Source organism: Myotis daubentonii, chromosome 10 (genome assembly GCF_963259705.1).
Source record: "Myotis daubentonii chromosome 10, mMyoDau2.1, whole genome shotgun sequence".
In the NCBI taxonomy this organism is placed as follows: Eukaryota; Metazoa; Chordata; class Mammalia; order Chiroptera; family Vespertilionidae; genus Myotis; species Myotis daubentonii.
In genome coordinates, this window is record NC_081849.1 from 81,383,455 (window position 1) to 81,402,089 (window position 18,635).

An 18,635-nucleotide genomic window follows, 5' to 3' on the forward strand; every position below is an offset into this window, starting at 1 on the left:
GCACTCTTCACATTCCCACCTCAAACCAGCCCCTCCACTGTGCCCTGGATCATGTCAACTCCAGAAATTCAAATCAGTGCCCAGCAATGCCTCCCACTCCTCTCACCAAGGGTTTACTTCCTGTCCAATCATCCCCTCCAGCAAACAACCCTTGGCTATGTCTCCCACATTGAAAGCATGTTCTCTTGACTTCACATTCCCATCCGATTGCTGTTTCATTGCTCACCATTGTAGCAAATTCCTCCAAAGAGTTTCCATTCCCACCACCCCACCGAATCTCAGGGTTCTGGAAGAGCTCCACATGGTAAAATCAATGTCAAGCAACAAATCCACAGGCCCTTTCTCAGGCCTCATCCCTCGCGCAGTTCAACACTCGGGCATTTTCTTCCCGGCGCCAGAGCGGCGGCGGCTGCTTTTTCTCGTCCCCGATGGGCTGCTCCTTTTCAGTCTCATTTGTTGATCTCTCCTCCCCTTTCATCTTCTCAGTGCAGGTTCTTTCCTCCCCTCCACCTCTTTCTTCCCTCTCCTTTCCCCTTTCCCCCCTTTTCCTTTCTTACGTGGTTCCTGCTGCATAAAAATGCAGAAACATTAAATTCAGTTTCATTTCACATGGAAGCACAGTAGTAATTGGCTAAGGGCCTTTGACGTTGGTCCCTGGCCACATTTTTGCCAGCCCAACCCTTTTTCTTAACCCAGTTTCTCTGTATAGTGACATGAAGGTGTAGACTGCACACTCATACATTTATTTTTACTTGTTGACTGTGTCTGAGATGGTCGCATGCTATTTTCCTGTGCCTTAACCTATTTTCCACATTAAAGCATAACATAGCTCCAGCCGGGTGCTCAGTGTTAGAGCTTCAGCCCAAGGACCGAAGGGTCTTGGGTTCGCTTCTAGTCCAGGGCATGATCCCCATGCTCGGGTGGGGTGTGCATGGGAGGCAACCAATTGCTGTGTCTCTCTCTCATTGATGTTTCTCTGTCTCTCCCCTCCCTTTCACTCTCTCTAAAAATCAATGGGAAAAATATCCTCAGATGAGGATTAACAAAAAAACAAATAGAAACTCCCCCCTCACTCCCCCCCGCCCCCCCGCAACATACAGTCTTTGCAGTCTTTAGTGCTGCTATTATTTTTAATAAAAAATCACTTGGTATATATATCTGTTGAGTTGTAGTTTAAGATGTAGTATTTGTTTTAAGTATGTGGATTAAAAAATATATTGCCCAAAGTTAAAAAAGGCTGTTTTCAAAATGGTTAATCATTTTTTTTCCACTGTTACTAGTAAAGAGGAAAAAAATGACCTTCCTTTCCATTTAGTTTCGCTGCTTCATTAGCATTTGTGACAGCAGAAGCTGGAAATTTACAAATGTCTGCAGTTGTTTGCATTGTGGTAGGGAATACAACGTTGTTAATATCTATTACTGGGCCAGAAACAAATATGATTGTCAAGCATGATTTAGCTGGCGTATAGCTTTGGAACAGCTGCCCAAAGTAATGGAGGGTGGAGGAGGGTTTCACATAGAACATTTGCAAATAGCCTTTGCCACGCCCGCCCCGCCACTTCCCCACTAGGCGGAGGCTGGGCTTTGCTTTATCTCCGTGGACAGCCCGGGCCCTGCAACATGGTGTCCAATGAACACTGCAGTTTCTCCTCCGTGTCCCATGGCTCTGTTTCTGTCGTTGGCCATCGCTGTGCCCCGCTCATGGTGCGTGTTGTCAAACACACAGGGTGTGTAGGTGCCATGGCTGGAGGGAATTAGCCCTTTTCATGAACTTACCTATTTGCTAAAGCATGTTCAGAAACTTCCGCAGCTGTGGTCCACAGTTGAGCAATGAAAGACAGATAAAATGAGCATTTCCTGGCTGAGGACCAAAGGAAATGGCGAAGGGAGCATCACTAGCAATGTTCATTGCTAATCCTTACCAGTTACCCTTAGCACCTCGCAAACAATTCAGCCTCCCTGCGCTCTGGTGGGGCAGGTACCGTGATCTGTCCAGACGAGGAAACTTTCCTTAAATGGCTGAGAAGCAAATCGCTGAGGGGGTCTGCCTAAGCCTTTGACTTTTCAGGGCACTGGGGTGGGGACACATGGTGACTAACATCCCTTTACTCTTTCTCCGCCTTCCCTTCCCTCAATAAAAAGGCTGCTTGAAATTTCAAGGACATTTTTGAAACATCTCCTTTCCCCCCTCATTTTGCCCCGGCCCGTGAAGAATTCAGAAAGCAAGGAACATCTATCGCTGTCATTAAAAAGTGAAAACAGAAGCTATTTGTGGCGGAAAAACATCCCATGAATGTGATTTCCTGGCGGTGGGTGGATTGACATGCTCAAAGCAGGGATGCCTGTTGCCATGGGCACCGATTCCACTTGCTCCGCTGGCTCCTCTCACTGGGCTGCTGCTGGAGGAGTAGCATCCAGCCAGGAATCACTGTGCGGATAGATTTGTAATTTTTATGCAGTACCTTCCCTTTATAGATCCGTGCAGATAACAGCTGCAAACTGTGTCTGTCCCTTTAGGGGCAGCGTTTCCCCCAGTCTCTCAGGAACATAAGCTGCAGGAGGAGGCGGGTGCCTCTTCTCTGTTCTGAAGCATCTCATCCATAACCGGCTGTAAATAAATGTTTGGCCGAGATGGGGGCCTGCGGGCTGGATGGCTGGTTAGCCACCCGCCGCTGGGGTTCAGCTCTATGGGCAGGGAGGTGGGAGAGAGAAGTTGAGATACAGAAGAAAGGGAGAGGCAAGGGGGAGTGTCAGGGGAGGGGAGCCAGCAGACATTCTGGCCTGTGATCATTCACAGGGACACAGTGAACGCTGACCTTCCTGGGTGGCAGGGAGCTAGCGTGAGGGACAGAGAGGAGCCCACTGCCTTCCTGAGAGACTGGAGTGAGATCCACACGGAGCAGTTACATTTCATTAGCCTGATGATGTTCGCCGCCCTGCAACCCTCTTCCTTCGCCTCTCCCGTGAATACAGGGTCTGATACAAGTGAGAAATGGGGGTGTCGGGGGACCCTCCCTGCCTGGAGGCGCCTGAGTGGTTCCCTGGCGCTGACCCAAAGAATGAAGTTTGGCCTCATTCCTTTCAGTTCTCAGGGTCATTGCAAAAGAAGCACTTTCCTTCCCCAACGATGGAGCCTCCTGCCCCCGCCTTTGCCTTTGCCTCCAGCAGGGAAGGTGCCTGCTCCTTGCAGGTGGTGGCGAGCACTTGCCCTCTGAAAGGATGGCTCCAGATGGCGATGGAAGTGGCCAGGACTCGAGTAACTCTCGCTCCCAGTCCCCACGTCCAGGGTTGTCTAAGCAAGTCCTGGCGGTGGCTTTCGTATCTGCACGAGGAGAATAAGCAACTGCCTTCCACATCCCCACTTGTCCCCACACGCCCGGGGCTCAGCTCCTGCCCCAAGCACATAAGCTGACAGGGGAGCATCCGCGCGGCAGCAAGTCCAAGGCTGTCCCAGGCCGCCTGCTGCTGCGTTTATATCTGCGATTTTCCTGGTCGGGGATAAAACCATGACAGCAGGCTCCTCCTCCTCAGGGCCCCTGGCCCCTCTGCTCTGCGGCCCCATGCAGCCCCACGCAGCCCCCACGCAGACACACCTTTTCAGAGATTCCTCTCTCCCGCCCCAGGGTGCAGACTTCCCCGTCTCAGTTTACCTGTAGGTTCCAGACTATTCCTCTCCTTCATGCATTTCCTCCTCCAGCCCCCAGCCGCCAGCCGCCAGCCGCCACCAGGGGCACCCTTGCTTTTAATCATCCTCTGCCCCTTGGCGGTCATGTTCGATCGTGATTTCGGATCATCTGATAAACTGACTCGCAGTCAGTATTCATGGTTGATAAGAGCAAAGGACATCGCTTCCCAGATGTTCTCAGTATTCATGGTTGATAAGAGCAAAGGACATCGCTTCCCAGATGTTCTCACTGAAATCCCTTGAGGGGCTCCTGCCTCTCTAGGGGTGGGGCTCCCGCTCCATCCTCCTGAAGGTCTGCCCGCCCTGCCTTTCGGGTGCCATCCAGGGGCACCACCCTCCAGGCGGCTCCTCCTCCTTCGTCCCAGTCTTCTTGAGGGAACATGGACATTTAAGGCTTTTGTTAGCCAGTGGCACCACGGAGCACCCCAGCCCAGGCTCTGCATGCAGGAGCCCCCTCTGCACAGCGAAGGGCGAGAACTCACCGTTCGACAGCCCTCTCCTCTCCTCTCCTCGCGTCCGCGCAGGGACAGTTTCCAGGCTCCCCTGGGTGTCAGAGTTTAGAGCCTCTGACCCTGGAAGCTGTCATTAAAGTGCCACCAAGACGCTTCCATTGGCTCTGAGCTAGTTACAGGCTCATTTTATTTTTTTATTTATTTGTTTTTTTATATCCTTACCCGAAGAGCCAAGGAGTAAGGATATTTTTTCTATTGATTTTTAGAGAGTGAAAGGGAGAGGAGGCGGGAGAGAGGGAGGATGAGAGAACGAGAGCAGAGAGAGAGAGAGACATTGATGTGAGAGAGACACATCAATTGGTTGCCTTCCACCTGCGCCCTGGGCGAGGGATTGAGCCTGCAACCAAGGTATGTGCCTTTGCCCAGGAATCGAAGCCACTCAGGTATGTTCCATACGGATTCCGTATCGGTACTTTGGACACTAAGAAAAGCCATCGTGGGATTACAGGGCCTATTTGGGCAACAAAGTTTCTCTTCCTTTTTAAAGGACAGAGAGCCCAGCCCATGTAGCTCAGTGTTGACCTGTGAACCAGGAGTCACGGTTTGATACCCGGCCAGGGCACCTGCCTGGCTTGCAGCCTCGATCCCCAGTGTGGAGCACGCAGGGGGCAGCCAATCAATGATTCTCTCTCACCATTGATGTTTCTATCTCTTTTCCCTTCCCCCTTCCTCTCTGAAATCAATAAAAAATGTATATAAAATAAAACCTAAAGGACAAAGGAAAGGGGAGAATGAGAGAGAATGGCTGAGAGACCACAGAGGGAGAGGACCAGCCAGCCCCGACACGGTCCCTGGGAAGGCGTGTGGGCCGCCAGAGAAGGCCCAGCCTGGGCTGTGAAGGTTGAAGCATCATTAATGACCTGGCAGAGGGAGGCGCCAGCCGGGCTCAGCAACAGGCCCCCAGGGATGGTGCTGGGGGCCTCACAGACTGAGAGCCTCACAAAGACATGGAGCTCAGAGGTTCGAGAAAAAAATTACAAAAAAAGAAGACACAATCCAACGGAGGAAAGGAAAGGCAAACGCATCTGGGAAAACACTCTTCAGTCGGGAGCCCTGCTGGAGGAAAACAGCGCGTCCGCCTGGACCCGGAGTGCGGCGGAGCGGGAGTTCTGTGCGGGTTGCAGGCTGTTACACCAGCCCTCAGGTGAGAACCCCGGTGGGGGTTAGTGCGCAGGGGTGTCTCATTAGGAAGCAGCGACACAGGAACTCAGTCCTCTTTGCTGACAGAATGGGCTCCTCCTTGTGCCCGTGAATAGACAAACCCTTGCACAAGCAGAGTCCATGTGGGGGCGTGTGCACAGGCCCAGGTGCCTGAAATGGCTCATCGTTTCCAGTCCACAGCGCGGCAGAAATGTGATGATCCCCGCCTCTCGTGATCAGAGCTTCCGGAACCACTTGATAATGACAGCACTGACGAGGTTCTGCGCCCTGTTATAAGCTCTTTGCATATTTCGCGAAATCCTTACAACAAAACCCCACATGGGTGCAATCGCTTCTCCTCCTCAGCAGGTGGGCCCAGGTGCAGAGAGCTCCATGACATTTCCCAAGGCCGCACATTTCCCAACTTCTCATCCTGGGATTCAAACCCAGGCAGACGGACTCCCAGTTCATGACCCTTGAGCACCACACAAGGCCTCTGTCTGGGGGCAGAAAGGCAGGCTCCCTGGGCAATTCCATTTGTTAGGTTCACGACACCCCGGAACGGGACAGGCCCTCAGCCTATCCTTTTCATCCAGGCGTCTGCCTTCCTGGTTCCGCCTCCAAAATACGCAGCTCCCCGCCCGAGGTCTGCAGGACACAGGGTCCAAGGTTGAATTTTGAGGCTCCAGCACCCGACGTCCTCCTCTTTGGCACATTGAGCTGTGGTCTTCTTTGAGAGACATGGGTGCTCTGGAGACTATTAAGAGCCCATTAGATCTGAGGGTCCCTCGTGCCTTCTGTCATTTTGTTCAGAAATGAGAACTACAGTGGATAGAGCAGGTTGTTTAAAATGACTGGAGTAGAGCCCTGGCCAGTAATGCTCAGTGGTTGAGCATTGTCCCATGCACCAAGAGGTTACCCGTTTGATTCCTGGTCAGGGCACATGCCCGGGTTGTGGGCTGGGTCCCCAGTAAGGGGCGTGCAGGAGGGAACTGATTGATGTTTCTTTCTCACATCAACGGATGTTTCACTCTTTCTCTCTCCCTCTCTCTTCCTCTCTAAAAATCAATAAAAACATCTTAAAAAAAATAAATTGCCCTGGGTCATGTGCTTTTAGCTTTTGCAGTTTGTTTCTAAGTTGTCAGTCTTGATACCTCATTTGTAACCCCAGTAATTCAACCCCAAGTACATTCTGATGAGTGACAGGAAGTGATTGCTGTGGTGGCACTTTAACATGGCGCCATTGAGTCGTCAACTCTAGCACGTAAAATTCAGACTTTATAATGAAATGTTGATTAAACTGGGCTTTTTAGCTAGTGATAGTTACCTGTCACCTAGCACGGTCTTTACAAAATAAAAGCCAAGGTGCCCACCACAAATCCTATGTGTAGCCATTAGCAACTTTATAATTAACAGCAATGATCATATCATTCTGATGAGTTGAATTGCTATTTCCAGGCACCCTAAAAAAACTAACAATTGAATGTCATTTGAAAAAAATTGACTGGCTACTTTCATCCCAGTGTTTTTGTCTGCATCTGGATAATGGACGAAAGAAACATAATCTACCAACCAGCAGGTATTTAAAAAAGACCTGAATTTTTATATTATAGACAAATCAATTAGATGATTGGCTGAATTTATCAATTTTTGTTCAAAATTGACACGGGGTCTAAATGAACCTTTGCTGTTCAGCCAACCTTTAGATTTCAGAAATAATGAAATTCTAATTTTCACCACAAGGAGGCAGTAGAACATTAAAATTGTTATGAAATGCAGCATAAACTACACTGTAGCAAGAAATAACTTTAAAAAAAAACATGTTGTCTAGAATTTAGTCATCTTGGTGGCCTTATGTTCACACGTAGTTCAACCTCTTTATAGTTTGTAATTTGCCTTCAAATTTCACCTTTAAACATAGGGTTTACAAAATGGACAAAGTAAAGAACAATTATCAGTGAAGGGAAAGACTTCACATTTTATCTTGAACGATCACGTGTGAAATCTCAAGTATTTTGGGGTGATGATCAATTTTCTTAGGATAGCTGGCTGGCTGGTTGGGGAGGGAATGTTTTTGAGGCTGGAACGTCAGTGGGAAATAGATCAGCTAAAGTATTTGCATGATAAGGTTGAGCATTGAAGCGAGACTAAACTTAATTGAGAAGGTCTAGATTTAATCTGTTTTTCTGGTCTCGCTTGTAGAGCCTTTTACCAAGAGAGAAAATCAGGCAAGCCTTCTATTTCTTGTCAAGTCAAAATTCCCTTCCTTCGGGAAACATTTCTGACCTCATTCCACCTGAAGCAGGTGCATGTTCTTGGGCCACAATTCCCTGGAAATGCTGTGAGAACATTACAGGGCCCAGCTCTGGGGCCCTGAGTTAACCCTTGTACATCACGGGAATTAAGGGCCCGACCCCCGTGTAGTTGAAAATCTGCATCTAACCTTGGCCTCTACCATCGGCCTTGGATCTGCGGATTCAACCAACCACGGGCTGAAAACAGGACTTTGCATCCATGATTAGGAACCCATGGTTGGGGATACAAAAATACTGTTTTTGATCCGCGGTTGGTTGAGTCCCTGGATGCAAAACCTTGCAGATATGAAGGGCCAACTTTATCTATTTAAAAATCAGTGTGTGAGTAACCTGCACAGCTCAAACCCATGTTGTTCAAGGGGCAACAGCTTCTGTGCCCCGGGGAAGCTGATGGTGAGGGGCTGGGGCGGCGCTTTGAGAACCGTGCTTCACTGCGCAGTCACTCAGCTTGTGCCAGCCACGCTCTGGCGTCTGACAGGTGCCCCTTGTTTGTTTGCAGGGCTGGGATTCGGTTTGGCTAAATGTTGATTGCACCAGGTGGCTGTTGACTGTGGCCCAGAAAGTCTCCTTTGGCAGCCCGGCAGTGGATTCCTTTAGCAGGATTTGACCTGAATATTGTGCGCACTTTTGGGTGCATTCGTGGCTCAGGAAGTCTTGTGTGTATGTTGTGTCTCTGTGAGCACGCTGTCACTTGAAGTGAGTCAGGGCTTGCTCTCACAGCCCCTGTAGGGAGCCACAGCAGTACTTGATCTGTCGCATTGGGGCACCCAAAATCCCAATAAATGAATAACTTCATAATTGCATTACCAGTGCATATGCTACTTGGCACGTAATTCTTGCCTGAAATACTAGTACTGATGTAACATGAAGATCAGGGAAGGATTTGGTCCGACTCATTCAACCTAAATATCCATACTCATTAGTTAAATGGAAATTGGTTCCTTGTTCCTATTAAGCTCAGTAAAAAAACAAAAGGGCCACAGTGTGTGCTAGTGTCGGCTTAGGATTTTTCATCATTCTGGCCACGAGTTTAGCGGCTAAATTGTAGGAATGACTCTCCTGCCTCCGGGAGGAGGATGAAAATGGCCACACCCACCTGAACTGAGAGAGGCAGCTGGCAGAGACAACAACATTCTCCGTAAAGTGCTATAGAATATTTAGTAAAGGCGATCTGTGCCACATTATGGGGCTTTACCGGTCGGTCAGGTCTATTTCTTACCAACCACCCTTCTAGAAACAGAAGAATTATCAGCAGAAATGCATGGATCCACTGACATGATGGTGACCTTTTAAAGACACTGAAGATAAAGCCGGCCGTTTACCAGCACGGCGTAAGGGGAGTAAAACTTCACATGGCACCTGCTCTAATTGCTTAACAAATCAACGCAGCAAGCAGTTACTCTGGCGGCCCCGCGGTCTGCACAGGTTCCCTGAGTCTCAGTTTCTTTCTTTCTTTTTTCCCCCCAATTTATATATTTATTTATTTATTAAATTCTATTTTGTTAATCATCACCGAGGACGTTTTTCCATTGATTTTTAGGGAGAGTGGAAGAGAGCAACATCGATGTGGAGAGACACATGGATTGGTTGCCTCCCTCAGGAGTCTGACTAGGGGAGGAGCCTGCAACCAAGGCATGTCCGCTTGACTGGAATCAAACCTGGGACCCTGGGGTCCACAGGCCGACGCTCTATCCACTGAGCCACACCGGCCAGGGCCTGAGTCTCAGTTTCCTCCTCCTTAAAACAAGATAGACCTGATTCCAAAGGTTGTCCTCAGGATTCCCTGCGTTCAGTACAGTCCCGACAAACATTCCTGCTCAATCCACGCCAGCTGCCCTGATTGCAGACCAGGTGTTTGGCTTTTAGCTCCACCCTGTGGTGGGTGGGCTGCCCAGCCTGTGCTGCTTTCCTCTGCTTGGCTCTGTGCCTCCGATGTCCCGCCCAGCTCTTCTCCAGCTGGGGCGCCCTCCCCTCACAGCCCCCCGCTGCTCCCCTCCCGTGGGGGCAGGGCTCCGGGGAAGGACTTCAGGCCCCGACAACACTGAGCGCCCTTCAGAGGTCACAGGTAAGGGGCCGGTTGGCAGTGGGTCTGACTCGTTGGTTTTATCATCTGCGTAAACTCTATAGATCACCCCTGAGCGGCATGTCTTTAGAAATCAATATTCATTATCGGTGTGGCTTAAGTGCCTGAGTCACTCGGCTATTCCATTCAATGCTCATTGATTCATTGACGGTAGGACCTCAGACTCTCCATGGAAAGACAATTAGTTCAGCTCCAGCAACGTGGCTATTACACTTCTTTCTGTCTCCAGCTAAGTTTTAGGTTCAACCATTATGTGTTTTAATTCTTTATGCCCTCTTTTAGAGAATCCTCATCCAGTTATTATATATGTGTGTGTGTATATTTCAGAAAGGGAGAGGGAGAGAGGGATAGAAATATCAAAGATGAGAGAGAACCATTCATTGGCTGCCTCCTGCATGCCTCCCACTGGGGATCGGGCCTGCAGCCTGGGCTTGTGCCCTGATGGGGAATGGAGCTGTGACCTCCTGGTTCATAGGTCGATGCTCGGCCACTGAGCACACCTCCAGTTACTTGCTTGACATAGTTTCTGCTGCCCCAGAGCCAAGCTTTGGCTGTCCTGCGGGTTAGAGGGGCCGGCTTCTGGGTGTGCGGGGGAGGCGGCAAAGCTTGGAGAACTGTTTCCTGCTCACACTGAGCAGCACGGGGTTTGCACTCTGAGCAGTTAGTGGGGGAAGTGGGTTAGAAGGAAGAGGACTGCCCACTGTGAACGCCAACACAACACGAAGAGGGTTTACCTCTGGAATAAGGTGGAGCAGAGCGGCTCTATTTCAGGACTCAGTCTTCCCTGTGCTTTCGAAGTGAGTGAAGAGGGCAAACTCCGTTCCCTGTGTGTCCTCACGGTGACCAGTGCCCTGCTCTCTCGTGCCAGGAGCGAGCGAGGACGGGCCTTACTTCACCACAAAGGAGACCATTTGTTTGGATTCTGTTGCCTTGCCAAGCTGCTAAGCAGGCTCTTCATGTTCGAATTCCGCTATTTCCAGTGTTAGGTTTGTGTGTGTGTGTGTGTGTGTGTGTGTGTGTGTGTGTGTGTTTTAAAGGAAAAGGTCCCCTGTGGACGCTTATGAAAGCTGACACATTTCCTTATAAAATATCCTTCTGAGACCAGACGGTGTTGGTAAGCACATATCTCTGGGCCTTTTATAATGAGTGCTATGAGGTGCACGTGAGATGCGTTTAGGGAAGGGACGGCTCTCCCCTCGCTGGGGCAAATGCCTATCTGTGTCCCCGCGGTGGTTGCTCTTTATAATTCCCAGCAAAAGGCATTTTCAAATCATTCAAGAAGGTGTTTGGAACAACAGCAATTATCGAAAGAGGTTGTATCACACACACGTGTGGCAGCCACGTGTCAATGTGAAATATACCCATTTCTCTCCCCCAAAGCCATTAGACCCATTAGCACCTAATTGCTTGGAATATTCATTTTCCTGTCTTCAGATCACAGTCCTAATTGTGAGGTCTGAAAGCTTACCAAGTGCCTCTTACATCAGCAAACCCAACCTTTTATTTCTTCCATGCTTGATCTTTGCGGCCTCGGGCATTTCTCTTCTCTTAGACCAGCGGTGGGTCGCGACCCTTTGGGGGTCGAATGACCCTTTCACAGGGGTCGCCTAAGACCATCGGAAAACACATCTATAACTGCATATTGTTTTTGTGATTAATCACTATGCTTTAATTATGTTCAATATGTAACAATGACATTGGGGGTCACCACCACATGAGGAGCTGTATTAAAGGGTCGCGGCATGAGGAAGGCTGAGAACCACTGTCTTGGACAGTTACGCAGTCGGTACTGGTAGAGCCACGTCTTCCTCTGAGACCTGAGAGGAGCAGGGAGCAGGCCTCACTGCTCCTGATGAGGCCCCGAGGCCAGCAGTTCACGGCAACAGGCACAGATACAGATACACGTGTGCTCTTTAATCACATGAACCGAAAAGATTTCAACCCACTCGTGTGGGCATTTTATCCTGAGGGTCAAGCTGCGAAACGCAAATCTGTGCTCTGGGACTGTGGGGGCCGGGCCTTCCTGTGGCCACCAGCCAGGGTGCCATCGGCACGATGTCCATAACATCAGCTCTTGTTAGGTAACCCTGAAGAACGGACATACTGAGTCATAGCTTTCAGATTTAATTCATGACACAGCAAGCTTCGACGATGATGAGGATGTCTACATCGGGGTCTGAAATCAGAATTCATTTTAATGCTATAAAAGGGATGAGCTTACATGTGATTTAAAAAATGAGCAGGGAAGCCACCATTCAGGTTAGAGTTGCTATTTGAAGGCATCACCTTAGGAAACTCTAAAGGAATTCGGAAATTCTATTGTCTCTCAAAAATGTTTTTGAAGCCCTTCTAGCCGAATGGCCTCAGAGTTAGTTTATGATCGGCTTCTGCTTATGACTTACTTTATTAACTTACCAAATTGTAAGAGTTCATTTGAGCAAAAATCAAGTGGAATGGGGCAGTGCCAGAGTGGTTAGGGGTGCCCCACTGTCAGGAGCCCAGGAGAGATTTTGACAGGAAAAAGGCAGACAGACGTGAGAAAATTATCGATTGGGTGTCTTGGGAGCCTCGTTGGCTGTTTGTCATTGGTTGCTCTTAGCGTTTTGACTGTGTAACCTTGAGGCCTTTGCAGGCTCAGACTTGGGTTTCTGGTGTAGGACACCACGCGTTAGAACACCTCAGTCTAATGGCCTCCTCGATCAGCTAACTTAACAATTCCCACCTCCTGGCATCCTCTCATTCCCGAGAGATAACCCACGCCTCTGGGATCAGCACCCTCTACCGTCAGGGTTAGGGTGCGCTTGTCTCATTGAGAACTCACAGGCTATGTCTCAGATCTCTGGGAGAGCTGCTGTTCTCCTCGTGTGCTTGTCCACCTCGCTGTGTTTCTCCCACCCAGTGAGACCAGGTGATGTACTGCTGGTGGCAGTGAACAGGTATGTAAGACCTTGGAGAGATCACGGTGCACCAGGGAGGCGGTAGGAGATAATACCAGGAAACTGGAGTAGAGTCCTTATCCACAGCCCCCAGGAACCAAACAGTCCACATCTCCTAACTCAGAGGCCGTACCCGAAGAGGCATCAACCTGTTTAGCCAAGTGGCTTGTTTGTTAATTACCCGTATTTGCTACAAACCCAGGGTATTGATCCACGTGCAGCAGGCAGTATCTGCTGTGATGTAGGCTCCTCCCGGCTCGGCCCTAAGTAATGGAAAGCAATTGTATCTAAACCACCTCAGCAAGACCCTCTAGGGACGCTGGTTGTGCAACGATGGCCTCAGCGGTAGACCCGGTGACAGTGGGCAGAGTTGAGGAGCGTCGTCTGCCTGGGCAGTAACAGAGGAGAAGCAGGCAGGGAAAGGCTGAGGGGATGCAGGTTTCATTGGAGACGACGATCTTCCTCTGAGTCCCTGGGGGAGATGGCCGCCTCAAGATGCCACCTGCTATGGGAGAAACCTGGCAGTGCCAACAACCCCTGGGCACAGGAGGGGCCCCCAAAGAAGGTGGACAAGGCACAACCCTCCCACGATCCAGGCCACTCCCAAGGTAATCAACACCTTCTGCCAAGGGCCATGTGGATATCTATAACATCATTCTCAGGCCATTAAAAAATTATCAACTTAAAAATGAGCTGCTATATTTGGTCAAACATTTAATTAACTCACCCCTAATGCCTTGGTGGGCCCGGCCAAATGATTTCTCAGGCCTATACGGCCCTCGGGATAGACCTGCCCCACCCCTGACTTAGGCAGTTCCCCTGAGACCTGGAAATAGTAGGTAGAACCCTTGCCCCACAAACAGAATGAGCCCACATTTCTGCCCAGCCATATTTACTCACAAATGGGGTGCACCCCACATTTCCGTGTGACCATATTTTTTGGCCCCCAAATCCGCTTGGCACAACAGGAGATAAACAAGGAGGCAGTAGCTGCCCTGGAGAGAAAGGGCTGAGTGTGGGAACGAAGGGACAGTGGGGAGTGTTACCTTCCTCTCTCGCCCAGGCACACAGAGATCTGGGAGGGCTGACTTTGGTCAGGGCCGGTTTTCCTGGGGGTTCCATCTCCAGGCTCAGAGGGAGTGGGGTGTCCTAGCACGTCTCGTCCTGCTCACCAGGGACTGTGGAAGAGGGAAAGTAACTTGCCCTCTACCCTTTCAGTGAGTGGCGGGCTGAGCCCTATCTCCCGAGGGCACCTCAGACCCGAAGAAATAAGCCCACCGGAGATGGTTGAGTTCTCCTCGGTGGCTGCTGTAACTCACGGTTACCTTGGCGACGTGAACCTACCTGTTTTGCCCTGAAACAAAATTTGATTCACCTGTGGCCTCACACTGGCCTCAGCCTGTCCTCAGACCCAGTCCGGGTCCTAAGCCAGGCCCAGTCTTTCCGGACCCAGTCCCACTCGGGCTGGTTTCTGAACTCTGTCCGGAAAAAGAGATGCTGGAGGCGGGCCTGCAAGCTCATCATGCAGAGGCTGTGGGGCTGGGACCCAGGGTCCGGGGGGTGGGGGGGCCAGGGGAGCTCACCTAGCACCTGCAGAGGCGGCCAGAGGGCAGCGAGCCCAGGGCTGGACGGGCCCTACGCCTGGAGGCTCCCTGCTCCTGGGGGCTATTGGGGGTCTCCTTCCATCCCCCTTTCTGACACCAGGCTGTTACAAGATAAGCTGAGGCATATTCAGATGTTCACAAATCAACTCCAGGCGGGCAGGGCCACGCTGGGGGAGGCCCTGCGGAGGGGAGTGCTGGGCATGGTTAGCGAGCGCATGTGGAACTGGGCAGCTCAGCCGCATGAGCCAGCCCAGACCCTCGTTTGCTGGGAGGCTGAGGCAGGGCTGCGGGGGCCGGTGCAGTGCGTAATGGAGGAGGCTCTTTGTCACTGTCACAGAACGGTGACACGGGCACCGTGGACACAGCGGCTCTGGGAGGTGACACCTGGCCTCCTACTGTCCTCTGGCTTCTCCTTACAGCCGCAGCTCTCTCGCTGCTGGGTCAGTGAGCGGGTGGCGGTCTGCACTGCCGTCCTCCCGCAGACACGCACACACGGACCCTGCTCCGGCCTCACGCCTGCTTCTGTCCTGTCTGTGCTAACGAGTAGCCTCCAGGCGCCACCTCCTGATCATCAGTCCCAGCGCCAGGCGGGGCCGGGTCTGAGCCTGGGCACCGCGGGAGGCCTAGGCTCTTCTCGTCTTTGCTTTGCCCACTGGGGTTTCTGTTTTCACCTCCACCTGCCGGCTCCCGGCCACTCGGGCTCCGCGGGCTGCATGGAGGCAAGGCCCTGCTTTCCGCGGCTTTGCGGGCCTCCCTCTCCTTTGACGTCTGTACAGGGATTGAGAGCCGCCTTCTTCCCCGAGAAACCTGAGGCCACTGACTTCCTCCCTCTCCCACCTCCTCCAGGGTTTAAAGCAGCGGTTCTCAACCTGTGGGTCGCGACCCCTTTGTCAGTCGAATGACCCTTTCACAGGGGTCGCCTAAGACCATCCTGCATATCAGATATTTACATGATGATTCATAACAGTAGCAACATGACAGTTATGAAGTAGCAACGAGAATAATTTTATGGTTGGGTCACAACATGAGGAACTGTATTTAAAGGGCCAGAAGGTTGAGAACCACTGGTTTAAAGTGATCACAGGCAGCCCAGCTGGTGTGGCTCAGTGGTTGAGTGTCGACCTATGAACCAGGAGGCCACAGTTCAATTCCCAGTCAGGGCATATGTCTAGGTTGTGGGCTCGATCCCAGTGGGGGACATGCAGGAGGCAGCAGGAAGCAGCCGATCAATGATTCTCTCTCTCTCTCCCCTTTTCTCCCTCTCTGAAGTCAGTAAAAGTATATATTTTTTTAAAAAGATCACAGGCAGAAGTTAATTGGAGAGAAAAGTCTGCAGTGAAGTGAGCAGGTTGAGACACGGTATTCATACTCGCTGAAGTAGCTGGGCTCCCTCAGGTCATCAGGATGCTCAGAGGGAGGCTTCCCATGCAGTTAAAGCCTGGATGCATTGAGCGCCATAGACAGTGCATCATAAAAGCTTCCCATTGGGTCACTGGATTAAATGACCCTTCGACACCTTTGGGAGGGCCAGGCAGGGTGTTTGGTGTGTGAAATAGGCAAGGCTCGGCTTCCTGTGCAGGTGGTGCTGCCGGAAGATTTTACACAAAATGAAAAGTAAAATGTAATAAAGCAATGAACTCCCGGTTCTGTATCAGATAGAAATTACACATATTTTTTAAAATGCCCAATTCCGGGATATTCCCACAAAGGAAAATGATAGCTACAGCTCCTGCCTTCCTTCAAAAGTTCCACTATTAGAATAGCTGAAGGTCTGGGGCAGTGGGTGGTGGATCAATGGGAGGAAAAAGGGGGCTTATGTAATACTTTCAACAATAAAGATTTATTAAAAAATATAATATCTAATCCTCCCCCCACCCCCACATCCCCTTCTACCCACTAAATAGTGGGTGACTCATATGCTGACAGCTGTCTGGATCTCTGTCTTCCCTTCAGAAGCCAGCACTGCATCCCGCTAATGTCATAGCTCTCAGGAACCGGAAGCCAGTCACTGACCAGTGGCCTCACACAGAGCAATGGGAACAGATGGGAACGACATATCTGAAAGGGTCTAAGTTCTTTATTCTTTCATCTTCTTTGCCCTGAACCTATGCTTTCAAAAAGAATTGCAAAGATTCTATGAGTTTGGAATCCATTTTGATGATGTCATCTTTGGAGGAGAGTTGCAGGTCATTTGTGGAGATGCTTCATTTCATTTGAGCAGTACATACGGTTCCCGTTATGGAGAGTAACAATGAGAGAGATTCCCAGGCCCGACATGTCTGCATCCCAAGTCCCGTTCTCTCCTGTCCCTCTCGTGGTCTCACTCTCAGACTCATTCTGTGCCTTGACCTTCCCAGGGTTTAGTCTGTGAGGTCCTCAGTTTGCTTTTCAGTTTGAAGGTAATACTTTGTTGAACTGGTCTTGTAGGCTTGTACCTCATTGGTTTACCTCTACCATGATTGTTTTTCTTAGTATCTGAGGTGCCTGAGGGTAGAGCCCTTGCTCCTGCTAGATGATGCCAATGGATGGTGAGGTTGAGAAGCCCAAATCAATAAGAGATCAAATTTGCATTTGTTAAAATGGCTACGAGAAACAGGGGACTCCTTGGATGAAATGTATGTTATCATTTCTAACACAGCTTCTTGAAAAAAGATAGCACTGCTAAAATAAAAAATGTACGATAATTTTTTTTTCCTTTTTGTAACCCTCATTTAAATTTTTATTGAGCAACTAACTACCTTGCTCCTCATACTGACAGTAGCTGTTTAGGCTGTCTTTTTTTCCAGTCCTACTTGGGTGCAGTCCCGGATTTCCTTGTAGCAGGGGTGGGGGTGGGGGAGGGAGAGTGACTTAGTTGAGGTTCTGGCATGCCGAGGGTTGCTGTGGTAACATGGAGGTGACCTTGTAGCTGAGAGTCACAGGCTAACCCACCTGGGCCAGGACCCACTGCTTCCATGAGAGAGAAGATGGGCTTAAATGAGACCAGAAGGCCTTAAGGAAACTGAAAGAGGTCAGGCATATAAATCCCACTGACTGCCAAAGTTAGGAGCAGATGTCAGCAGCAGAACCTCCAAGGACAGGCTCCGTGGTCCTCCTGTGATGGCCAGTCCAGAGAAAAGCATGAGGACAGAGAATAGAAGCCCTGGTTTCCTCCCCTACTGTCAGGAGGACACAAGGAACCACCTCCTGTGCCCAGATGCCCTCCTGGAGAAGAGAAGGAGAGAGAGGGCATCTGAAAGACTGGACATTTATCCAAAATGACAGTCCTCTAGAGAGAAGGCAATTAATTTGCAACATTGGAATGAACTCAGTGTCTATCACCGCTCAGCAGGTGGGTGCTAATGAGCAAGATTAGCCTGGTTACAGATGAAATACAGTAGCTGACCTTTCTCTGCACATTTATGTGCCTTGAGAGAAATTGTGGAACCCTATGCTGTGTGTGTGGGAGGCGGGGGCTAGGGATGGATGGGTCCATTTCAAAGTCCTGCGAGCAGTTAGTAATATAGAAGGAACGTTCTAGAACTGCATCTTGAGTGGTTCTGACAAGTGTTCCCCACCCTCAATCTGCTCTTGCACACGAATGCCATCATCTATGAGATGAAACAGGATGAAATAAGGGCTACCAGGAGCAGGAGCAGCACACACAGGGAGTGCAGAACCATGAGGAACACGACTTGGGGAATCATGGGAGACTTTCATAAGAAGTGGCCCTTGTGGTGAATCTTGAAAGATGAGTAGAATCTCAAAAGGAGACTGTTGAAGAGCCCAGACGCAAGAGACGGTGAACCATGCTGATGGGAAGATGAAGGGTCCAGTCCGTCCAGTGTGTGGAGAACATGGCAGGAAGTGGCTGAAGAGGCAGAATGGGGCCAAGCTGGTGGGCAGGACAGAGGGTGTGCACTTCCCATGGAACATTGGGATCTACAAGTGGATTTTGTTCACCTCGCTCTCCGGCCGACACTCCCGACTGACTCCTCGTAGACAACTCATATGCTGGAATGGGTTCAATAACACCTGCTACCAGGTGTTCCTTGGGCAAAGAGGTTCTGGATCAAATAAGTTTGGAAAGTGCCCTACATCAAATTCACCACTTGGGGATTCACAAATCCATTTGCATATTAAAAGCTCTAAGAATGCCGACAGTTAAGAAACCTGTTTATCATTGTTTACTTTTTAAAAGCCCAGCTGGATTATGGAGTTCTATTTCTTTTAAAGGTATTATTATTAAATTTACATTAACCCTTATTAACATCTCCTAAAACTAGTGTTTGCCTCTTCGACTTGTGATTCTCCAATTCCCTGCACGAACATTTCAAACTCTCATGATCGGGTCCTCGCTGCGCAATGAATGACCTCCTTG